The 27,386-nt window shown below is 35.4% G+C and overlaps 1 long non-coding RNA gene across 1 annotated transcript; it reads left to right on the top strand.

The window, feature by feature from the left end:
- Positions 1–769: 769 nt before the first annotated feature.
- On the top strand, positions 770–24,719 carry LOC132553721 (uncharacterized). The gene is made up of 3 exons (XR_009554357.1): positions 770–852; positions 20,493–20,594; positions 24,629–24,719. It is a non-coding gene; the product is annotated as an uncharacterized LOC132553721 (long non-coding RNA).
- Positions 24,720–27,386: the final 2,667 nt, after the last annotated feature.

Here is a 27,386-nt window from a genome sequence, read left to right as displayed (position 1 = left end):
ATTAACGTTGATGACGTATTTGAATTATTTCCTGTAACGATCTACACATTGACCTTTGAACTAAATATGTGATAGGATGGAAAAATATTTATTGATATTGACGATCTATGATATGACTTTTTCCCCATATGACAAATCCTCGTAGCTGAATGATGTTTTGATTTGTTAGACATTTGCAAATATTAACCAACAGCGACCTTCACAAAACCCCTTCAGTTTACAATCTGCAGAACATGTACAACACGATTAAATGCAGGTTATGGTTCTAGGTGGACAGTATTTTGTTTATGTAGCGTTATACTGTCTATTTGAGATCATGCAATTTTAATTTGTTTTCACTTAGGTATGACGGGTTTTCGAGTTTCCGTATATATACCCTGTGTTAATCTCCAATACGGTTGCATGACCTCTTTGTTTCGATTCGGATGAGAAAGTTCATAGGTGGAAAGAAAATTTTTTTAACGTTCTCTCTTTCTCTCTATCTAACCGTCGTATAAAGAATATCCTTGCATGCTATTAGGCTGACAGTATGTACCAAACCTTTTGAATGGGAAGTTTTTATAGTAATAGAATGTATAGGTTGTTACGTAGCTTATCATATTTTGTCGTTGTTATCATTTTAATCTCATCTATTTAAATGCGACGTGGATTCATATTTCTTTTGACATTATATGATTTCATCTACAGGTGCAAACAAGTCAATTTGTGGTCTTGGAACTTTCAAAGCAGTGGCTTGCTCCAGTGTCTACATATGGTCCGTCATCTGGTTCGCTATTTACAACCTCCGTTCATTCACATACGATGGGAACATCAGATTGATGTTGATGAAGTATGGCGTGGCCCGAGAGAACGGTAAGCGACCAACATAACATTTAAAGCTTTGATAGGTAAATATCATAGTGCTCTTTTAAAGTTATTCTCTTTTGTGGAATAATCTGGTCTATATGATTTAAGGGAGACACAGGCAAAGTCAATTCTTCCTTAGGGGATAGTGAATATTATAATTGATTTATTGCTGGAATTTGGAAACGGAATCTTATAATTAGGAATCGGGAGAGGAAAAAGGTCGTGTGATTTATCCTTATCAACAAGATGTAGAAACACAATCTAGGTCAGTGGTGTGAGTTCCCTTGTTAATGACTTAGTTATATACGAACCAGAGTCAGGACTGTGATGATAAAACGTTGTTCATTGAGAAGAGAATAATTAAATAATCCATTTATAGACACCTCTCACGCCTATCTAATGAGAAATAAAAGTACAGTTCTTTCTTCCTGCTTAAAAAGACAGCATGTGCATTAGTTATGTGATTTGGTTTGAACGGTGAGGGGAGAGATAACATCCTCACAAAAACCTAAGTAAAATAGAGACGGTGTCTTCTGATGACTGGGTCATCCTGGTCGTCCAGGGGAAGGCATGAAAACTGGCGTACACGTGTTTACTGCTGAATGACGACATTAAGTACCAATCGTGTAGACTTTGGTATGTCTGGGCTAGGAAGGTTAAAGGTCAAGTATAAGGGAGTAAATTATTAGGAAGAGAAAACGCTGTAAGAAAAACTATTTTAGGATTTTTCCCTTAGATAAGTCATGCTTCATATGATCAGTTTTAAACTTTTATTTCTAATCTAAGACTATAATACAGAACCAACAAACATGTCCACATCAATGCGTTTTCCTTGGATAGGTGTAACTGCATGGTGATAAAAATCGCATGCCTCATTAGACATAGACAGCAATTTATCGGCAAGCGGAATATATCAGCATTTTCTCCATTTAAACGGGGAAGAAATATTTTTAACCACAAATCGACCACATGGAATCGACATACAACAATTCTCAGTAAGAAGTAAAACAGTCAGCATGTTTTCTTGGAAATTACCTGTAGTTCGTTGAAATCCAAATGATTTGTTTTGTAATATAAGGCAGTGGCAGTAGCTACTTATTTGAATACTGACAGGGTTCATAATATGAACACATCCTTGATCGATTCTGACATTTGTTTCGATCACTATGGATTTTCCTCAGTCGCCAACTAAGCTTCAAATTGTATGGCCTAAACAGTACCTACGAGTCCTAGAAGACGCAGCTGTATAATTTGATCATAGTTCAATTCATTGTTCTGCTCCACTTTATCTTTCTTTAGATTTGTATTAAAATGTGTTATCCACTTTTGTCTTTTGTACAATTTTTACATTTCCAAAACCATTCAGGCATGAAAGTCCCTACTAACAGAAGATATCCATGGCTTTTCTCAGCTTATTTGCATCTTTGCTTAAATTTCATTTTTTTGATCGAATTGACACCTGTTCCCTTGATTCCTATGAATAAGAATTCACTAAACCTTAATATGTTTCATCTTAATCTTCACGCCCTGGATGTCACAAATACAGAAGAAAAGTTTGCGGGCATTATCCGAGCTGAGTAGTCTCAGCGTCAAATGACATTACAGTCGTAGTGTTCAGAACATTTACCTGTTGTCAAATCGTTAAAGATAAAAATGGGCAAACCTCCGATCGCTTCCGAAGCGCCTGACCCTGCAAAACTACCGCTAGGGATTACCGTGGTATCCGATTTATGCACTTGTATAACAGACTGATAACGCAGCGAAGGCGAAAAATGCTTTGTTCGAGCGTTTTTTTTTTTTTTACCTTAACAGTCAGAAACAGGTAGAAAGCCTACCGATTGAAAGCAAGACGGCCTTACACGGAACCAATTTTTTTAAAAAAATCAAAATAATTAGACCTTAAGTCACCGTAACTGGGCTTTTCGACAATAGGGAAATAAGATAAGTCCCGATTTGGTCTATAACATGATGAAGGAAGATGCACAGTGTAGAGGGGAGCGTTTAAAAAAACGATACGTTTCAAAGTGGGACAGTTTGGGCGCATTTGACCTCTGGTTCCAACGTTCTTAAGATGCGTAATGCATATGCGTCGTTTTAGAAGAATAACCCGCTAGTACACGCTACTTGCATGAGGTACATTTGTCTGATACATCATAACGCACGGTTGTTGGATAGGCCATCAGAACCACCAGGTAAAGTCACCAGCTAAGCTGGTTTGGAGGAACGCGCCCAAGCCTAGAACAACGCTATAACGCTGCTTATCTCCAACCCGTTACTAAGGCTGTGATTGTTCAGGGCCTGTCGTGTCTTGGTGAACTATATAATATCAGTTTGCATGAAATAGCAACGCAAGTGAATACACCTTTTAATACAAATTAAAGTACAACCAAGTTATGAAGTAAACTACATGTTTCCGCTGTTTTACCCTGTAAGGACTTATCAGTGATGGTTAGGGACTAAATTCGTTCTTTATTTGTCTTACTGATTTTAGTGATAAAGGTTTAACAAATCGCTATTTCAAGCTTAACATTTAATATACCAGCGCCATTCAAATGTCTTCTTGAGCCATCATACTGAAATGCCGTATCGCCTGATATTCCATCTTTCTCCATTGATTGTAAAGTAAGTCGGCCAAATGAATCACTAATGCCAGCGGCAATATCTTTTTACCTTTATGACTTTGTCGTTCAAACAACATGACTATCAAAGTCGATGTTACAACGTTTAGAACCACTTTGTTTTCGTTACTCAACACTCTCACTATTGCATAGTGTTAAAACATATTGATTTAAATGTAGACCAATTCATTGAAGCAAACAAAATTAACGACACACTGTGTTTAATCTATATAGTAATGAATTGAGAGCATGCATCATCTCAATGAAAACTGTTTTTATAAATATTTATACATAAAATGTCACATTTTATAGTATCGAAGGCATAAAAACCATCTTGCAAAATATTTCATCAGTGTTTTATTCATTCCTATGCAATGTTCATGTCACAGCATATTGCTCAATGACGCTTCCATTCCAGATGTAAGATAAGTGCTTTGTCTATGTTTAAGTGCTAAGGTTAATCGGAATCTGTTTCATTATAACTCCTTTACTGTCTGACTAATGATGTGAAAAAAGTTTCCGATCGATGATACTACAGGAAACTAAGATAACGATTACGTTGACATACAGGAGTAAGGAACTTACCACTGTTTATGATTAACGTATGGGTTAGCAATGTATACCAAAAATGGGGTGATTGTGTTATCCGCGTGTCTATTTGGTTTGAACCCAGTACTCGCCATTAGGTATCTGATTTACTGTTGATTTTAAACTTATGGACTTTATGATATTATAAGTCAGTATTCTATGAATACTTTTCTTATGATATAATTTTTCAAGAACTGAATTAAATTTAGTGTTTTTGTTTGTTTACAGAAGTGTGTTATGCATACAATGTTATTATGCAAAATTAGTTTTTTCATTTACTTTTTTTGTAAAAAAGATGACGCCACCAAGAAGTGTTCTGTTTGATCATAAACCCTTTCAAATACGTTCGATAGAACGATAATTTACAAAAAAGCCAGTTGGTTGAATCATGGGGTTTTTTTAAAGTTAACGATGTCAAAACGTTGAGGAGGTACTGACTTTAAGCAATGAAATTTCAATATTGCATCTTTTTAGGCTATTCGGCTAAACTACGAATTAAACAATTAACTCCCTAATAGAAATAGTAATAGCTGTATTCAGACAGGTATCGTCATACTTCACTTTTGTACTAAGAACTAAGATTATGTTGTCATAGTGATATTTTCTTTTTCTAAATATTCGATAATGAGACATCTCATCCTACAGGATACGATTGGTGAGCACTCCTTCCGATTGTGCTCCTTATTGGATCAGTCAAATATGATTCCATAGTATTTGTGTCAACAGCAAATGCTTTTAGCAAATACTTGATCCAGTTTATATAAATGGCTTCGTCTGCCTTACGGTCATTCGTGCACTCTTCAAATACAAGTGCGACATTGCGTGGAATGTTATTCAAAATGGTCCTTTTGTTAACCAAAATCAAGTTAAAGTTAGCACACTCCTGAAAAGAATATCATTTAATGAGTCTTTATCAGGAAGTGAATTAATTTTATATACAACTGTGTTGTATTGAACATGCCCTTGGTCATGTTGTTACTCGAAAGATGATATAAATATTCTGGTTCAATTCATGATGTGATTAACTGAAATTTATTTAGCATGATCAATGTTTAGAATATATTAACGATACGTTTGGTTTTATTAACCACAAGAAAGCCTAACCAACCATGTTGTTTTACGTTACGGAAGAAAAAAAGAAACAAAATGTGATTATGGCTCTTCGACAATGCTTTATGTTTATAGGGATATAAAATTACAACAATGACACGCAAGCATGATATCATTAGTTTAAGTAATGTATAGAAAACGGCTACCAAACACTATACACACAAGTTCCAATTAAAGAGTAGTGACTCCCAGGCGTAAAAATCTTCTTTGGCCAGAGAAGAGAACCTATAACTTTTTTGTTTCGAGTAGTGTTCAATCTAATGCATTCTAATAGTCTACTGCTAATACCACACCCCCACAGACAGAAAAATGTCGTCTAGACCACAACATGATTAGGGTATGTTTAAAAAATCGACATACTCCCATGTATGTCGTTTATGTCTTATAGCAGAACGATTAATACTTAGGCATCAAAGTGCAGTATTGTCTAGTAAAGCATGAAAAGAAACATTTGATGGATAATAGATACGGATTGATCGGACGAAGTGTGCAAATGCATATAATCCGTATGGATCTCTTTATTTTGATAGCCATAGAGTAGACAGAGTCCAGTTTAAAAAGACTCTACATCAAACACATTATCTGTCATTATGTATTGATTTATTTCGGAAAATCTATCTTAAACAGTCAATTGGTAAAATCGGTGATCAGATAAGGCTATGAAGGGAGCGAAATAAACAAACGAAATACTAAAAAAAGGTATTGACGTCAAATAACTGCATCAGGTGAAAAGATTTTAAACATATCTGCAAGGAAAATGCATGGCATATTTCGATTTTCATAATTTGCGGAAGACAGCAACATTTTTCAGGTAGTCTGTAAATTCGAGTATATTAACGGTGCATTAGAAAGAAAATCTAATGCGTAGGTTGAAAGTGTTGAATCGTAAATTGAGCAGATCATGCTTTGATTAGTTTTTGTCGTCAGATGCGTTATTTGTAAAGGACCAATAGGGAGATTGGCAACATTAACCACCCAACTGAATAGACGTGTTTTTAATATCAGTGATTGGGCTTGTTTTCTATCATAGAGTGTCTTTTTTCATACAAGTAACCACAAGAGATTGGCAACGTTGATGAAAAACCTTAATGAAACGCCATTACCTGTATGGGACAGTATTATGCCCACAGTCCGCCTGACATATAGAAAGGGTTAACATCACTGAAATGAATATCGAATGTCACAGCTACCGGCCTGCAATGAAAATGATAAATATAAATAACCATTTTTTTAAAGAAATAATCTGTGTGTTGTTACATCCTCACCAACTACCAGGACATTTCGAAGACAGTATCCGCGGATGATTTCCAACCTGACTTGTGTATTTCTGCCAATGTTGAGCAGCAGGCAGGCAGCACTAAATATGATTGATATAACTCAGGTTTATTTCAGCGAACAGAAAACATTGTACTGTTGTATATGTATACAACTATAGATATAATGATTAAATAATTTCATTATGTCACGTGTGTGTTAGCGATGTAACTTCGCTTTCTATATAATTGGTAACACATTTTTACATCGACTCACGGAATCAACTGTGATTTAAAGCATGGTGGAACAAACGTACAGTTTAGAAACCGTATAACACAATGAACCATGGCCAAAATCAATATATCAACCTCCCATAACAATCTATTGTCTAATGACGAAGTGTGTCCGTATACTGAAAAAGAGAGGACTATGCTAAAACCATACACTTAACACACCTTATCGTGTGAAGATAATTCTATAGACTTTCTAGCACTGCAGCGCTATATGAATGTCATGTCTGTGTGGATTCTGGTGGAGATATGTCTTGTCCTGGATACAGTAACACTAACGTTGTGGCTTTATTCACTCCTCGAGAAACATACTTGACAGAGAGATCACAATAAATCTAGCGGATACATTATCAACCTGTGGAACTTATGTAGACTTTAAGGAAACCGTTATGTGTTCATCCTATTTCCGTATTACGGAATGTTTAGATGACTTTAGCTTTTGGACTCCATAAGTTGTTGATAGTGTGACTAATCAAATCTGTCTCTACCAATAGCTGCAACTCCCCCAATAATTTGTCAATTTATGACAACTGGGTTTGTAAATAATGGAGTGTAAACTATTCACATTAGCAAACGTTTTACGCCAGAAATCCTCAAAGCTAACATTCCACCATTCTTTTAATGCAGAAATATCCTTGTCATTTAGGTTATTCAGGGTTCAGTGCATCCAGACTTCAACACTACAAACAAACACAAACACTGAAGCAAGTGAATATCGTTAAACTAAAGCTACATTATCTGGCGATATAGATGTCGTCCAAAACGTTCAGCTACGTTACCAGAACTTTTCATGAAGGACGCAAAATATCCTGAATACCTGTCCATTAATTGATATGGGAATTACAAAGAGGTGCTATTCACTTGTGTCTCTAAAATCTTCGAATTAGAAACCTAATCTTAGTCAAAGTTGCTAACAAGCATTCATACCCCTATCAAATCAGGGTCAGTCTTATAATGATACTGTTTACTTAAGAAGTGGAATTAATGTAGTTTAAAGAACTCCTAAGAACTTTAGGCTATCTTGAACACCCTCTTCGAGTTTGGTGGTAATATTTCGCAACAGACTTTTGGAACATTCTGGGCCCCGCTCTTCATCGACTTGTTTTGTTTTTATGCAAAAATTAATTTATTAAATTTATCTAACAAAACAATTCACAAAGACCTTGAAATGTCCATTAATTTCATTTTCAGATCTATTAACGACGGCATGTCTTAAGATAACAGAAATGTATTGACCATGTTTAGTTTGTCCTATATCAGTTTGTTTCTTCCTACAACTATGCTAACAATGAAAACCCTTTGTTCATCAAACTATTTGATAAGTATGATTACTTCCCTCAAGTGAAGTTTAGGAAAGAAGTATCCCTGCATCCCCAAACTATGTTTCGAGAGTTGCAGGTTGATAAGGATTATGAAAAGATTTCAAAGTGGCCATGACGATCTTGAAAAATAGTCGATTTCTCTTGCTATATGAAATATTTTATGCTTCTTAATGTACATGTTGGCTCATTGCTGTTTACATTGCTTTGATTTGTGAAGGTGACATCACTTGCTTGTTTTGACCAAAATGTATGTGGCGCTTATCGTTACTGAAGCAGAAGACGCTTAGCCTTGTAGAACCCTGGTCGTAGTCCATTTTCACGCAATGATAATTAATCTCCATGTAAATTTTCGTATTTTTTTTATTTCGGTTCAGATGTTGGTAACCTCTTGTTTTTTGCCATATTTTCTTTGCATGTGTAGTTTAAATCATGATTCTGTCCTTTCAGTATTTTCTACAACATTTAAATCTAAAATTTAACTACCCCTCCCCCCTCCTCCCCGGCTGTAATAGCATACCATTACTGCCTTGTCTACTAAAATGACATGTCTAGTGCATGTCGAGATGACGTTTTGATGGTAATCTACCGTGCTATTTTCGTATCGTAGACGGCAACATTTTACCAATTTCAGAACTAGGCCGATTCTCAAGACTTCTACATTAATATTTGATCAGTTGTGCAGAAGATAGAACGTCGATCCTGTAAAAACCATTACAAGATTGTTCCCCATGGTTTGTTCATCAAGCCAAGCTACATGCAAGCGAACTAATGTCATAAACAAATTACACTTGAGCCTGCCCATTACCTGTTTGGTTTGTTAGATACGATATCATGTGTTGGCAGCTTATTTCGATATCTGGTGATACAGTTTGAGAGAGACCTACAAAATAACATTTGACTCGGATGATAAATGTCCATTTTAGACTTGATTTGGATTTTTTAAAGTTACGACACATTCGGGGGAAGTATATGTAAATGTAAGAAATGTTTTAGTAGAATGCTGCAATATTCTGTATAATGTTCTTTAAGATAATGTTCAATACAGTCATTGACCTGCCGTGCCTATTTCAGCGATTCGAATATGAAATAAAACAATATTTCTGAATTATCGTGTTTTTGGGATGTATTGACTGAATAATTGTGTGAAATTCAGTACATGTGTACACCTCTGATAAGATCGTAAACCTCATTGCATCTGAAATTTACGGAACGTAAAATCCATATTACCAATTATTTATTATGCCAGGAGGTAATTGGACAACGTGAAACCAGTGTTCGCAGTGCTGGAGTTAACACTGTTTACTCACTCTCTATATCCTATTCCCAAAGTTTGCCAATGGCATTGTTATTGAAATGGAGGAGAGAGCAAAGTGCTGGAAAAATGTGATTAGGAAACTCCATCACTGCTCCGTTATGTGTCTTTATCGGACGCTCTATTAGATAATATATCACAATTATTATGTTGTTTTTTCTTTCGTATATGTTGACCAGCGTTTGGTCAACATTCATATAGTCATGTTAATCTTAGCAGGTAGAAATGTGTACTTTCGCTTTCCTAACTATGACACAAAGTCTCACGGTGACGTTACTATGATCGAATCTTTTGTAATATCCGACGACTTACTGTTAAAGGGTATTTTATTCCACGTTTTTATTGATCGACATGCACTGTGGTTGCTACATCAGGTGCATTACACACAAATAGACACCGTATCCTAGTTAAAGCAAACTAATAGCGTATTCAACGACATTGTCAGCTTATAAACATCAGCTGCGTGTTTATAATTAATGATATATGAAGCTCCGTTGTACGCGTTTGATAGGCCTAACTTGCATGACTTATGTACAAAAAGCAATAGAAGCTTTCGATACAAATAAATGCCGCATCATACCGCATTGTTTCTAACACTCATTAGCAACAGTGCAGGGCTGAAATGTGGAAATCTAGAAGGCTACTATAAGATGGAAATATCACAGAAAGAAAAAAACAGCTGGATACAGGCGATCAGGTGCATTAACTCAAAGCAATAAATGTCTTTTCAGTTTTATTGTTAACCAATTTATACATGTTTGTAGACTATAGTACAAACAACTGATGCGATCTAATGTACAAATTAACGATGATGTGTGTCAAGCAGGAGATGGGGGAGCAATATACTTACTGTATCTTACTGTATGGAAGCGACAAATTGAGGGCAATCCTTGCAGATCAGGCTGTTCCTCTAATGCTTTGTTTTGTTTTTCCCTATCTTTATCTTTAGTGTTGTTGCGAGGACATTTCATCTCGTAAATCGTAACAGACGTCGTACTGTTTAAGATACGACCAGGGGTTAGCATTGCACAAATAAACGGCACATACGACGTATTTCTAAAGGACAGGATCTCGTGTTGTGTAAATTCCTATTGAAATACGAGAAAGACGGTGTCTACTGGAGGTGTCAGTGACGGTCGCTTTTATAGTGCTAACACAATGAAATGCTTTACCCTTGACACGGAAGGCGGTCCGACCACCTTAGGACTGGAGGACAGAACCCAGCACTAACAGCAAAACTGAAGTAGTGGTACTAGGTTTGATTATTAATGCTCAGCTGCATGGCACTGTTGCCATGTTATCTAGCAAATGTAGTGTCTGGAATGACAAAATAAATTATAGAACATAATATGATGCAAATGTTTGCTGCCAGCTCGATAGATTTAAGACTATAGATATAATTTGATTTCAGCTTCCTGTCAAGTTTCGTCCCAAGTTTAAATATCTTTAATATATTTTTACAGACATATGATTAAAGTGATGGAGTTAACAAGGTAAAATTGGTGTGTGGGGAATAAATCTGTCTGAAATCTAATTTAAATCTATCATTTCGGAGTCCGTTCACTTGTCGGAAGTGTAATGTAGTGTTTCCGATTTTGACGCCGCATGATTCTTACTTTTCCGAGACGCTATATAGCGCCAAATTCCCAATGTTTCAATTGGGCCTAAATCAATTAGATTTCACGACTATAAAAGCGAAAGTGAACCGCCTTTGCTCGTGCTGCGAATTCCTTTAGGTGACGATTGGTTTCTCTCAGTGACATTGTCAGCATTACATTGTATCAATATCTTGACACTTCGTGATTAAATTCTTGAAATGTCACTTTATTCTCATTTTGATGATTGGTGTTTTTCGGTAATCGTCGGTTAAGAAAGCTGACATTGTTATTACACCTCGAATTACCCCGAAAAATGATTCAGATTTAAAAGCAAAAAACATTAAACATACAATTCCATATCTATTATATGTTGAAATACATCGAAACCTTATTACATAATTCGGATATGCGAGCTACTCACTATCCAACTACATATACGTCCAGTAGATGTGAATTCAGCACCGACTTCTAGGCGTCACAGAGACAAATAGGTCATTTATCATGTTATTGACAAAGACGCGTATAGAAAGGAAGACCCCTAAAAACTGAGATAAAAGATATAATGTAAGTTCACGGTGCCATCCATCAGCCAAACTGGTCTACCATAAAGTATATATGTACGACCGAGCTTCCTCATTTATTAAAGTTTGTTGTATAATCTATATCAACGGCAACGTGAGAGCAATTGTAATCATTTGGAATATTATTGGATCTGCTACGTGTTTTTCTCATATTACTATAACGTATCTAAAGCAGGTTGTGGTTCTAGGAATTGAGGTTATGTGTCTTCTTTGTATTACAGAAGCCACTGAAACAAGTGTACCGGACGGCGGAACAATATTTCCCCACTTTATAAAATATTTTTAGACAGAAATAAAAAGAAACGTGAATACAATTTTTTTATAGAAATTATTTACAAGTCGATTGCATACCATATTCTGGAAGCCTGACAACTTTCAAAGAATTTATTGTTCAAAATTGAAGATCTGAAGATTAAAATGCTTAAAACAAGAAAGGGAATTGACACCTCCAAAAAATGCTGAAAATGAAACCGTTATCAAGTAAAACACAATTCAATGCTATAAGTATAACGCCTACAAAGAGAGTTTGATAGAGATAATTGGAACTTGCTGTAGGGACAACATCATATCATAATGATTTTCTGATTATTTACGTGTGTATAAAATGGAATGGTCATGGAGAAACACAGCCTATACTATAGGTAGACTTTTGTAGGGTAATTAGGAGACGTGTATGTACAATTAGTACAGCCATGCCAGTAGTGTGACCATAATTTGTAGGACGTAAGAATTGTAACTGAGCTTCACATTGTACTTTAACCTTTCAATCGACCGATATTACCACCACCTTATAGTGGTGTTTTGGAGCAACGATAACAACGTCATCAAGTGCAACCTATCGTTTACACTAATTTGATTCGAAAATAAGATCACCAGTTTAAAACAATCAACAGGTTTTGAATAAAAACCAACGATTTAATCAAGAAAACAAGAGTTAAGATAATATTCACACGGGCGAGCAATGACGCATGTTTTTAATCATTCACTGGAAATTATTCTGTTTTCTTTTTAGAGTAGTTGATGCTTGTTAGTATAACATGTAGTTAGGTTAATTTTTATAAAGAATTTGATGACTTGTCGGTTCTGAATTTTTATAAAGAATTTGATGACTTGTCGGTTCTGAATTTTTATTATATTGACATCCTAATATTTTACAGAACAACCAAATCATTGTCAATATATCGGAGCATTATACAGCAACACTTAACACACGAAAAAGGCCACATTCACATTGATTTTACTTGTTTGTTTATCACTAAAGACATTCTTTATATAGTGCTTAAACATTTTGATAAATTCTGTGAACATATATCGTATTTACAATCTATGAAAAGTTAATCGGGATTGATCACTTCGAACCTCCGGGGGATATAGCATGTGATTTTGTAGTTAAAAGAATACCTTATCTAGCTAAGCAAAAAGAGATTGATCGCAAGCCAAGTTCTAATACCCAGAAGCGTGTGTGATTATTTACGAGTAACGGATCTAAACATTTAATAGCCGTTTTCCTTCTCTATTTATAGTGCATTCATTTACTGTTTGGATTTCACTTCGTCAGATGCTGATCAAACGGTAGAAGAGAATGGCTATATGTTACGTTATCTTTCTCTTTACTGGGATTATAGAGTGGCTCTGCGTTACGGAAGTCTTATCTAATTACTTGAGGGCACATCTATGTTCTTATAGATAGCACAAACCTAAAATGCTTTCTATTATAGAGATGAAAGAGTTCGATTACAGAAACCTACCCAACGTTAAGCGTTTATATCAACTTCAGACGATTCATTCGAAGTCATTTCCTTATCGCTTTCCTGAAGACACTACATCACCAACAACTAGTACTTTTATTGATCATGATAGTCTAATATCAGTAAAATTATACAAAGGTTAAACACACTAAGGAATGATTATCAAATAGAAGAAAACATTGAAAATAATCAAAAACATTAAATATGTGAATAATGTTTTATTTTATTCTGATATGTAGTGATGTAGCATGGCTATGAGGTCAGCCACGCTACATGAGTGACATTCGGAACGCCAACCACACTACATGAGTGACATTCGGAACGTCAATCACACTACATGAATAACATTCAAAACGTCAACCACGATATATGAGTGACATTCGGAACGTCAACCACACTACATGAATGACATTCGGAACGTCAACCACACTACCTGAGTGACATTCGGAACGTCAATCACACTACATGAATGACATTCAAAACGTCAACCACGATATATGAGTGACATCGGAACGTCAATCACACTACATGAATGCGTGTATTGTTACCAGATATCAGAATTCCAGAGACCATAATCCACCAATCATTGTCAGAGAAAACTTAGTCCCGCGACACCAATAAAACGCATTTGGTATTCACCACCACAGCAGAAAGTGAGCAGTTGTCCTTTGGTAGAATAATCCGTAGAAGGTCTTTGACTATCAATAACACGGAGTGCCAACTGAGAATTCAACAATCTGAATAATGATTATCAAGAAGCCCATGATAATAAAAACGTGAAAAGTAAACGAAAAAGAAAAAAACACAAACCCTAAATGCCGCTATCGAACAATATTGTTTAAGTACAATATAAGGTATATATATTAAAACATCTTAGCTTGGTCAGGGCCACGTGACAAAACGATATATGCATTGTTCTGAACGTGACTTTAAAGGTTATCCTCAATATACACTGCCTAAATTATGGCGTGTTTGAGACATAACGCTTTACGCATAAAATAATTTAAATACAAAGGATGGCACGGGACAAATACATAATAGAAGTTCCATTGTTTAACATTTGTGAAGCAAATACAAATTGTTTTAAGTATATTGTTATCCGATGTAGTGTCATGATTCCGTATCCAAATTATGACATCGTCTTCATATGACCTAAACCATTAAGTTGACGTCATATGTGGGCAATGTCTTCTTCTGATACAAACCATTAAGGGGGCATCACCTTTTGGCAATATCTTCTTCTGATATTAACCATTAAGGGGGCATCACATGCTGGCAATGTCTTCTTCTGATACAAACCATTAAGGGGGCATCACCTTTTGGCAATATCTTCTTCTGATATTAACCATTAAGGGGGCATCACATGCTGGCAATGTCTTCTTCTGATATTAACCATTAAGGGGGCATCACATGCTGGCAATGTCTTCTTCTGATATAAACCATCGAATGGGGCATCACATGTTGGCAGTGTCTTCTTCTGATATAAACCATTGAGGGGGCAGCATATGCTGGCAATGTCATTTTCTGATATAAACCATTAAGGGGGCATCATAGGTTGGTAGTCTTCATATTACCTAAACCATATTTAGCATCAATAATACATGTCATGTTCGTCAACACCTCTCATGTCATTCATCGTCACTATTTGTCATATTTCACATCGACAACATCTGTCATGTTTTATATCGACAAAACCTGTCATGTTTTACATCGACAAAACCTGTCATGTTTTACATCGACAACACTTGTCATATTTCACATCGACAAAACCTGTCAGGTTCTACATCGATAACACTGTAATGTTTTATATCGACAACACTTGTCATGTTTTTTTTTACATTTGCAACACCTGTCATGTTTGACATCGATAACCCGTGTTATATCATTCATCGACAGCCCCCTGTCAGGTTCGACATCCATAACACCTGTTATGTTTTACATCAGTGAGCGACACCTTTTCTAACTGAGTATTGGGTTAATGACAATGTAACAGAAATATTGATAATCATAATATTCTCCTGGTTATAGCACAAGGAAATACACATGATCTGAAATGATGTCCTGAAAGTGACAAATATCCACCAAGTTGTCATCGACACGCACCTATCAGTGCTATTATCTACATATACTGCGACTCGTTTTATCCAGCAGCACATTGTTTAAAACAAATATGATTAAACAAGATCCATTTATGTATCTCTCATTTTCTCGCAGATAAATTTGATTCTATTCAAGAAGTAGGCGCTGTCGCACGTGACTCGAATGCGTTAATTGGAAATTTAAGAAGTCATATTGAAGCATCATGGGACCAGCATATGAAGGCTAACGATGTTATCAACAGTGCTAACTAAGTAATTGAAGCTGTGGTGTTTTTTCTTCATTACTGCCAGCTACTTGCAGTTCAGCTTAAGAAACAATGAGAGTAAAGAAAGGTTATATTGATGTAAGGTGTGACCGGATGGTAATACTATACTCTGCATCGTCATTACCCTCGTTTTCTCATGTTGTTTCAAACTTTCTCTCCAATAACTCATTTTCACTGCGGAATAGAACAACATTTCTCAATGAAAAGGAAATGGTTGTAACACAGGGAAACATGCTCATTGCCTACGTCACACGCACTGACCTGATGATATAGTATTGTAAATCCGTAGACTTACTTATAAGGTACAGATAAAAAAAAATTTTAAATGATCATAATATATTTGGATAGGCTTCCAATCGGTGCTGATAAAAAATAAAAATGGACTTTGACTTTCAAAATTTAAAACGGTATGCATTTGCCAATTACGGAGATCACACAACGTTTCTACGTTCCCTTGGTGGAATCGCCATACCTGTTGATAAAGACAATTAATTACTGTGTATTATATACGATAGAAAATTAAATTTCAACCAATTATTAAATACACTTGTTAATACCTTCATATCAAACATTGGTGACAAGAAATATCAACCATGGCTGATACCTACAACAAGAGTGACACCAGAGGATAGTTATGTATTTAGTACTCTGTAAACTTCCATTTGTCGTGTCGTAAGTTCCTTCTTTGAAGGTCTAGTGTTATCTGGTGCTATTGATCGTTTTGTAATTGTGTTTCAATTTTGGAAAACATTCATAATTCAGTATTAAACTTCCGCGGGAACTCGTGTCATTTTAGGACAAGAGTCTGTTTCTAATGACATAATTTGGGAAGATTCATTCTAATGACCGAGAAAACTATTTGAAATAAGGCATAGGATGCTTAAATCATTAATTTTGAGATGATGTTGTAATTGAAGTAACTATCAAGTGGTTCAGTGCTCGGCATCGTGGCAAATCTTGGTAGAAGGTCCGTCGAACGCGCCTGAGATGACCGGTAAGGCAGTCTGTTTCCCTCACGTGATTGACCATTCCTGCCGCATTTACCATTCTGAAATGTTAATCAACTGGCATTTTAAAAAAGTCCAGAGGAGGTTATGATCTTTTTAATGTCAATAACAGACTTCGTCGAGTAAAAGTAGGAAATGGATATTATTTAATTTTTGGTAGAAATCCCGTATCATATCTCTTATCCAGTGACCTAAATCTGCTGGATGCTAAACAAGTACGTCCTGGTCAAGGCACAAATTTTGCATGTTTCCATGTGAAGTATTCAAGTTTACAGTTATCGGCATTTAGGTCATAATTATGAGAAAAAAAATTCTTGCAAAATATGCAGTGAAATTAATTCTGGATCAAAACCCATGAATAATACAATAAAAAGAAAAAGAAAATAACCTTTAAGATACCTCTACTGTAAGCAGTCGTTTTGGATGACCAAGTTATCAGAATGAGAGTTTCGTTAATTGTGTACTCATAGAGGTGAGGAAATGTCTGCTTTAATGAAAACCCACAGGAACTCTGAAACTAAAAGGCGCGCATTAAATAACACGCATTTAACACACGTCATTAAGCATGTAACCATCTAAGTGAAATTATTCAGGGTACTTGAATATACTTTTCCCTTTGAGATCTCTCTTCGAGCAGGAAGACCCGGAAGTGCACAGGAACTGTAAAGGATGCCTACGAATGCGTAAAGTGAACATATACATGTAAGATGCTATTGAATTTAGGATTATCTGTTCTTTTTACTACCATGTCATCAAATGATGTAAACTTTAATGGCTGCCTAAACCCCACACAAGAAAAGTCATTTATCAGAACCTGGGGTTTTCAATCGGAATTGCATCAATGCAAACGTTCATTGATCGATCGTGGAAGAGTTTTTTTTTTTTTTTTTTTTTTATCTATTTTGTCCTTTCTGTTAGAAAACATTTTCGCGATAGTTTACATGGCTGGCCGAAATAATGATCTTCTCTTACCGATATGGTATTGTCATTCTTTGTTTGTCCAAAACAGCGTGCATAATGCAATTCAAAACAAAATAAAAACTAATATAGTTCTAAAGAAGGCAGCCTTTGTAATGTTTGCAATAAATACGAGACAAATATTACGTAAGTTGATATGATTAAAACGAATAGACCGTACTCGTCTGCTACCTCTCTGCACTGTCACATCGAAGAGTGAGTGTCCTCTACTATCAGCTATTTATACAAACTACAAAACAAGCAAACTCGTTCAGTGTTGTTTAGATATGAAAAGACATTTTTCACATGATTAGGTTCCTGTTTGCGACTGGGCATTTTGATTGTTGAAGTACATTATAAGATATGTTGTATTAAACTGTCCTATTCTCTACTGCCAATCGATTTGTTTCATAAGTATGGAGTTTGTTTCCATCCTTTTATGGGTTTTTGTTGTAGATACGTTTGTTTCATCCGACATACAATGGTTGGTTTATACCGTCTGTCTGTCAGTCGTTAATAGTCTATGATTTAGCAAATCCTTCCTCCGCCTTTGGCGTCGTATCGTAAATCTTTAGAAATGATTTATCATGTCTCTATTACTGTGATAACTCATAAACATGTAGCAAACTGTAACCCAGCGAGTGCTTGTATATGTTTATATATTTTACTGTCAATCCTGCTGGGAGACTGAGAAAAGAATACGCATGCTGTTGTCATCTATAAAGGACGATAGTTGCAAAACATTGCAATACTAGATCATGACAAACCGCAGGTGGCACCCTTTACAGGTGTTGATTTCTGCAAGTGATGATTTCCAAACGAATGTGGCATAAGTTTGACAAATTCAAAACTGCTTGTTATTCTTTATTTCGGATGACAAATCAGATGGTGATGAACTGATATGTATTATGTACTTGTTCAATACCAAGGTAATCAGTATGTATTATATTTACACAAATTAATTCGAAATATATATATATCTACATAAAAATTGTACACATTCTATAACAGCCTATTTTGTGGAGTTCTTCATGGAATTTCTTAAGTTTACCTGGAGGAAGTTACTCTTCTGGTAGCACTTGGTGTTAACTATTTTACTGCTCGGTGTTCATTGTTTGGTAAACTGGCATTGAGAACAGGCCTACCGCAGTAGAATCCGAACGGATGGCATTCAATACCAACATTTTAAAATATCAACATATCGATATGTTAACACTATCATAATCCAAACTCAAATTCAATAAAACTAGAGCAAAATATAAACAAAAGGAAGATTTACACGCTGACCCCAAGTACAAGGAGAACAACAGACGTCTGTAAGTCATGGTCACAATGATATGACATTCTCAAATGAGAACAAGGTATACAACAACGGAGCCAACAGGGAAACTGATGTGCCTCAAAACGTATAGTTCATAGCGAAAATCGTAATGATGTCATTATGACGACCGAACAACAAAAGCATAATTTCTAACAACCAATCTTTTGAAAAACTTTATGAGTTACTCTGGCAGTTGACGGCACCCTGCACGAAAATCGTGATTGTGGGAACACACTCGTGAATATCGAATCACGTGAGGCTTATAAAGACCATGGATTGGGGATACAGGATTGTTACTATCCAGAAAAGGAACATTCATAATAGGGAAATTGTTATCATTATACAGCTTGAGATAGGCTAATATAGGAGAATTCAATTCTGATGGGAATATACGTCTGACGTTGTCGATAACTTTCTTGTTTTTTTAAAGACGAGATGTCATATATATATCTGAATGTGAACTACACGGCTTGTAATAATAATAATAATAATAATAGCATACTTTATTTAAAGAGGATAATACATGTTTAGCCAAAGGCTAATCTACCACATGGTCCTCAAGTTAGTAAAATATTACATTCGTTACTAAAACTTTATATCAAAAGGTCCTTACAAAATTCGATAAATTCAACCATAACAAGTCCGCCAATAGAGGAGAACAGTTAGTTCCCATAGGTATCCCAATAGTCATCCATATATTCCTTCTTTGACTGGAGTTTGTCACGAAATACGCTTCAGTATAGTTCACAACCATATATTTATACCTCCGTTTCCTGTCTTGGAGATGATATCTCCCGTAATGACAGAATGTAGGCGTACCTACTGTTTATAATGTGGTGTGGTCGCAGTCTAAGTTATAGCTTTTAAACGTCATATTTTAATGGTACTTGAACGGCCTCATCTTCTATAGTTATTGCCTTTTTATGTCTTCAGCAGAATGCTCAAAGGAAGATATCCAGTTATTATAAGAATATTATTAAGGTTTCAATGTGGCGAGAGCGTGACTATCATTACAAATATTATATTTGAGATGGCACATTCTCTAAGACATGAAAATTCATTAGGAAGTATACTGATAAGAATTGCATCTGGAATTCATAAGTGAAATCACAACGTCTATATACCAACAACAGTAATATGTTTAAGTCTGTTAGCTACAGTTGAATAGGTGTACAAGTATATATGTATTTTCCATATATATATTTTCATTTGCGTAATGAACATAGAGTTAGCTTCCGTGATGTTGTCTCTCTGTTGACACCAACAACCATTTCACAACTCTTAATATCATTTCTGAAACGCAAACGTAGCAATTTCTCTTCAACCCGAAAATCATCTGCCTTTCTCTGTCTATAAACTGTCAAAAGTGATTCGAATAAAGACGGCAACACCATTTGCCATTAGATTTACCGTAGTACCTTGGGAAATTAAGCACATTGGGCAAAATGTTAATTTTCAACCGAGGATACCAGGTGACTCTAAACGAAAATTTCGAGTTCAGTGATAGATGGTTAATGACGATATTAAAAATGATAACTGTAATTGATATGAACTTGATGCCTTTTTTATCTACAGTTTACACTTATGCGGAGCTGTATGTGCTGTTGCTGCTCATCGCTTTACCATTCGGGCCTTGTATTGGCGCTGTACTAGATTGGCGTAGGAAATCGACAGCATGTAAGTATGAAATTATGTAACATTAAATGGAACTTTTATATGTTTTAGTAAATTCTATTAAGACTTTAAAGCATGTACTGTGTTTTTGCGTTCGACGATTATAATTACTGTAATCTTTCTGAGTTTGCATGTTAACGAAATGTCGTTCCTTCATGTACGGGAAGTTCATTTTTTGTGATGAACATAGATAATATTCTACCAGGTCTTATACTCAGCTGTTATGGAATTGTATATAACTGGTGACGCAAAACTTAATAAAGAGGCATATATTCTTGTGAACTGCACTGCCAAAGTGCAATCTACATGGTCAGCGTGACTTTCAGATTTTACTGGTAGCATTGTGACTTTAAACAGAAAGGCTTTATCATGTGTTTCTCGGGGCTCTGAAATATGGATCCCGGCTATTCACAAACATTTTGGGAACTCGCTATTTCTCTCAGTAATGGGACTCATCAAACATTTGGAAATGGTGTTGTCGGATCGCTTTAAAAGGTCCCCTCAAAGATTACCGAAATATATCATTTATACGTACATAACTGTCTCTATAGAAACGTTTCGTGACCAAAACATACCGCAGACTGCAGAATTATACAAAAGACACACATGTGTATAACACCTTTAAATTCTAACAAGATACAATATATCAAAACAATGAATCAAACTGCACAGCTTTGTCGTCTATCTAGAATTCTTCAGTGATGCGAAGAGCATAAATCATAAACCTAGAAGGCGATATGTGAAATCCCGAATCGATCGACATATTGTCAATATCTAGATGGGGTGATGTACTAACCCCATAATTCAGTAAATATCGATAATCCACATAACAGATCATCTTAGAAGATCGCAGTGCATGTGTATATTCTAAACCGTATCACTTTTCGATTGAATTAAAACGTGACACGCAGGTTATGGTATCAAAATGCCAACAAATTTCCTAGGAACATTGTACAAAAGATACGCGAACGTATTGCACCTTTTAATGCTTTAAACAAGATTCAGTAGAGCGAAACAATGAAGTTAACTGCATCATACAGCTGTTTCGTCCTTCTAGCATTCGTTAGTGATGATTCGAAAAAGATGGTTACTGCTCCCAGCTCAACGTTCAACATTCTGGCTGTGGTTTACCTATTGTCAGTACATTGTAATTGGGTGGGGTGTCCTACCGGAAACGTTCGGCAGATAGTGTGGTAGCACTGTAAAGTTGGCTTCATATTTGCACTATCACAATGAGACTTACATGAAATTCGCATACACAAGTAGGGCCGTCCTTGAAGGAACTTTACTGTTGATGGAATGCGAAGGAATAACCGTAAACCAAGCCTTTAATATCAGCAATACTATGCAAACCATTTAAATACAATAATACATATGATCATATGATATTACCGATGTGCACATCGCATGCGTGAAATCATATTCTTTGGCTAACAGACATTTCCGATTTTCAAGGAGACGGACAACGTACATTAGTCATGATTTTCAACTACTTTTATTTCGTTATAACGATTTGTATAACAATAATAATTCGACGTTCTGATACACCGTTTTATTATAGCTACATAACTGTCTCAACGCAATTCATGAATAGTTTCTGTGATTATCGGATGTTCGTTTTCAATCTGCACACAACTGAAATTGCCATTCGGCGCCTACAGCTTGTAAACGTATGTCAAAATGCAAACCAGACTTCCCTTTACAATCAAGCATTCGCTAGGTTTAAATTGACTTTGCATATATTCGAAATTGATGTTATGTTCATTTACGGTCAACATGACAACATTTGTTTTACACAGGATTGCTAGTCCGTTATCAGTTGCTTTTGTGTTTCATTTTATTGTTTTTAAAATAAGGCTTTCGTTAAGTTATTTCAAGTTCCTTTTTTATGTCCTGTTTCAATTGTCTCTCCATTGTTTGAGCAAAGAGTGAAAAAGGTTAAAGCGTCCTTATCTGTGAACATGATCATTATATGACGTCTATTGGGGAAAAAGATCGTATAAAACTGACGTAGATTACATCGATCGACATCTTTAAAAGTTCAACATAATAGTTACATCATAAAGGTGGTATTCACAGACAATATGGTGGCACTAAAAAGCAATAAAAAAATACCGACAATGGAACAAAAACATAATCTAAACTTAAATAATAGGGCAGTATATGAACAAAGAAAGATTTTTGAAAAAATAAATTGAAAAAGTACTAAATCATCTGGAAGAGTAAGCGTCCTCTGCTTCATTGACGACACCCGCCATGTGAAACCTTGGTTCATCAAAATAAATGTTCGCATAGGAGAACAATGCATATAACAAAGAAAAAAGTATAAAACACGTATAGCGTCACATTGGATAAAGAAATAGGACATTTCTCAATGACTTTCCTATGACGATCCACATCAACAAGTGTACACAAAGACAAGTCAGTCTACAGAGAAGTCATGTTAAAATGGGTGTCAGAATGTGACCGGGTTATTGAGCTACAAAAAAATGCTCAGTTTTTTAGATGCTGCAGTCATTATAATGGTTTTAGATTTTCATATTTACACATTTCAGACGACATATCTTAAACAGTTCATGATTTTATAATTGATGCATTTATATATGTAATATCAATTAAACGAGGAAATGTAGACCAAACAACTGTTTCTGTATAATGACCATGGCTAAAAAAGATTATTACACTAAGTAGCTTTTCTTTTGATGATTTTAATATCAAGATATTTCTATATGTTTTCTATAAAAATTGTAGTATTAGAAACAGGCAAAGCGCCAGTTTTTTTAAAAAGTTCCTAACTACACCTCAATACCAGTGCATGATAAAAATTCCCCTGAAAATACTTACTCGAAGTTCAACTTATGCCTAACGAAGTTCAGTAATGTAATTGAAAAGAACATGGGTATCAATAGAATAAAGGTCTGGTTATTTTACATGTTCTATCCTAAGACATCTTTGTTTCTTATGGCGGGTTTAAGGATTTGTTGTTACTGCTAAATTGGGAAAATGTCACATGTAACCATCATATGGAATGCTGAAAACAACATAGGTAACAGTGTGACATGTATTTCTAATTGTATCTGGGGAGGTAATTCTCAGTTTTGAGATATACGGGTTCTTGAAGTTTTCCCCAAACGCCAAAATGGAAAGTTAACATAATTTTGGTCTGATTGTTAATTGTTCTCTGCCCTGATGATACCGTTTCTTGATTATATTTATTTCCATACCGACTCAGACTAGTGACAACATCATTCCCTCGACGACATCCAATTGCGGGTGTAGATGGAGGTAAAAACAGCTCCTTTTGTTTAACACCTACTTGGTTCCTCCCCAATAAGAGTTGCATGATCTTCGGAGGTTGATATTGTTTATTTCTTCAAGGTAACTGTATAGTTAAAGAGAGTTGAAATGTATATTTAATTTGTAACAGGAAGTTACTCTAACAAAAGTTAGGTAGAACGTCTCCGTCATAGATACAATCATTAACAAATAGCCATGTTGGCTGTTTAGATACACGAACGTTTGTGCTGTTTCTTTTGATAATATTTATTGCTTCCTAATGCAAGTCCTCACGCACAGATCAGGAGTTAATTTTGACTGGTTTTCTTTATTGATTTGTTTCCTTGATGAGCCTGTGATCTCGGTTTGTCAATAATCCTATCCAATTTACGTACACGTTACTTTTTTATACATAGTAAATTATATCAAAACTGCTGAAGGAAAACATTTTCTAATCAAATCTTATGCCCGGCGCAGTGTTAAATATTGATGTGTACTGCAATGTTGCCCCGATGACAGCATTACCTGATTTATTTAGAAACGTCGTTCCACAATTAGAAATATTGTAATTTGATACCGATATCATTTGACTACCATCGCGATTGACCGAAAGGGGATTGATGCGGATCAAATTAGATCGATGGAAGATAATTCATCCTAGTGGCAGGGGAGAACGAGAAAATTTCCTCTCTCTTTAGTCATGTTTATATAAACATAGGGATTGAATTAATTTTATCGAATAACTGTCTTTTTTCTTCCAGCAAATGATCCGCCGATACAGCAGATGCAAAATATTCTGTTTGCGTTGGTGCTGACGTTTCTCTTTGCCCTGGCTAACAACATACTGCCGACAATACCATCACTGTTTTTCCAAGTGTGCGGATTCGTACTACAGACCATTGAGCGAGTAGCCGTGGTCACTTGTCTGTGTGCGTTTCTATCCCATGTGTAAGTATAAGTTGCCTAAGCGACACATTAGCAATGCATTGAAAACTTTCTCATCATGTCATAACTTGAAAGTATCAGCATATCGTTCTATGTGTTGACGCTATTGTATTGTCCTTCCACCTTTTTAACTTCGATCTATTCAGTATTCGGTACTGAATTATTAGAAACAGGTAGATAGTATTTCTACAGCGTGTCACCCATCATCAATAATTACTTTTAGGGATAGGCTTGTGCAGGTTTTTTTCTGCTTTCCAAAGTCTCCTTATATCAAACTGTTATTTTGTGAAAGATTATCCTTAGCATGGCATATGTAGTTAAAACCAATACAAACAGCAATGCTGTAGAGAACTGTGTAGGACTTGCTTTATAGGGTTCACTGAGTCAACAGTGTACTATATCATGAGAATATAACAGTATAACGCTAGCATACTGAACTGTCCTTACTCTGACACGCTAGCACGTTCACGTCGTTTATTAAGGAGGAAGTGCATGCAAGATGTCTAAAAGGCTATTCAAACTCAGCAATTTTATTTCTGTTAGTCATCAACTATTTGGATCAAGTGTTGTAAAAAGAACACGCTAGTGAATACCGTGTTTGAAAGCAAATTTGGAATAAATCACAACAGATTGAAATAATGAACCAAATTACATCATACAGCTGTCTCACCCGTCTACATTTTAGCACTCACTAATGTTAAGGGATCAGATTTCGAAACATATGAGACCATTGAGGAAAATCAAACTTAGTCGAAAGAAATGTCAAAGCTGGATAGGAGATACACTAACACGATAATTCAGAACAAAAGTTTTATTTATGGATGAAGAACAAGTACATGTGTTTATTCTGTAACGTCACAGAAATTTTGAGGATTCAACCACCTGCTTTGCCAATGACTGCATTCTTTATTGCTAAGAATTAGCTTGATAAATTCATTTTTGTATAAAACTTTAAAAAAAAAAAAAAAGAAAAGAAAAAGAGTTAAATCAATAAAATATTTTTAAAATATATTACCAGATATTAATTCTTCTCTAGTGAATACTTAATATCCATCAGACTTAATTGTAACTATAAGAATATTTAACCTCTTTAGACATTCCCCACTAGTTTTATGTTTGTGTATATCTAAAACAAAATTTATCTTTTTCCAATCACGTAAAATAAACATTAAGTTGGAAATTTGCTGTAAAATTTATAATTGGGTTTATACATTTAAAAAAAAATCAGACATCAGACAGAAAGATTATGCATTTTCATGTGTTCTGGAAGGTTCTAATCACTTTTGTGTGTATTTTTACGATCACGTCTAACTTTACTGCTCGAGAATTCATAGTTTAACATGATACTGTTAACCGACATTTCCGACTACTTTGTTGAAAATGCATGGAACATTTTAATTAAATCCACATGAATATCGGGTTTGTCTGAAGAAGTTTATAGAAGCATTGCCATAATGCTGGAGGTGTTTGATGCTCGTAAGTTTGCTTGTTGGTCCGTTGTATACGTTGTTCTCATTTGAGAACCTGGAATCACTTTCTTGGACTGATCAAGGTTTAACTAGCGGGAATCGTCGAAGAAACAGAAAACGTTTACTGTTTCCGAACACCTGGCCTCGTACTTTATCAGGACCGTGTAAATCTTTCATTTGCTCATATTTTGCCATAGTGTTATGAAATGTGAGCTTGGGTTATGATGATGTTGAAATGTTGATATTTTCTTATTGTTTTTGTAGCTCTTGAGTATTTCTTAGTTTCATGTTAATATGAAAGAATTACGTTTTTGCAAACTGAATGAATCTCTTAGCGCAAAAAGGTTTTTCTTTCATAACACTATGAAACTAAAGATGTATTCCTATTAAAGCTTGTAACTTATTTCTTAAATAGGATTAAAAAACAAAAATAACACATAAATGTATAAAATTGATCGTTTCTTGACGCATTATTTCGTGACAAATCACTGCGCATATTAGCTGGCGTGACATGGCGTGACGTCTTTTACAGCTAATTCACGCCATTTTTAATTATTTAAAAATCATTTATCAGTGCGCCCGTCACATTTCAAACGGAAATGTGTAAAAGTATAAAATAACATACATATCCCCTGATAAATCCGTTGTTTATCTTTTGTTTAATGTTTGCGCCATTGATTGCCAGCAACCAACACATCAGGTAAATGTAATCAAATAGTCCATTCATAAAAAGAAGATGCAACAGACATGCCGCAAGGGCGCGTGTTGCCACAGACTCCTGCAATCTTAATCAAGTGATCGGAGTTGTATGCTTCTTTTTATCGAGAAATAAGAAGGAAACATCGAGGAATCCGAAAGCGTACAATCTAAGAAAAAATGCTTATAGTGAAATTAACACGTTCATTTAAACACTGACGGAAATGAATACTTAGCTACGTTATTCCACATACACACGGTGGCCTACTGTCCGCAGGATAGCAGAAACGTCTGCATATATATATGAAATACAATTTGGATGCATTTCTTACTTAAAATGATACATTCGTTAACCAAAATTCACTTAAAAGTCAGGTCTCGAGTGACTTATGTCATCATCTTTAGTACG

The sequence above is a fragment of the Ylistrum balloti genome, unplaced genomic scaffold (assembly GCF_031769215.1).
Source record: "Ylistrum balloti isolate Yb309-2 unplaced genomic scaffold, AGI_CSIRO_Ybal_v1 Utg370344, whole genome shotgun sequence".
Classification (NCBI taxonomy): domain Eukaryota; kingdom Metazoa; phylum Mollusca; class Bivalvia; order Pectinida; family Pectinidae; genus Ylistrum; species Ylistrum balloti.
Note: the sequence above shows the minus strand (reverse complement) of the source record. Positions and strands in the feature narration are given on the sequence as shown.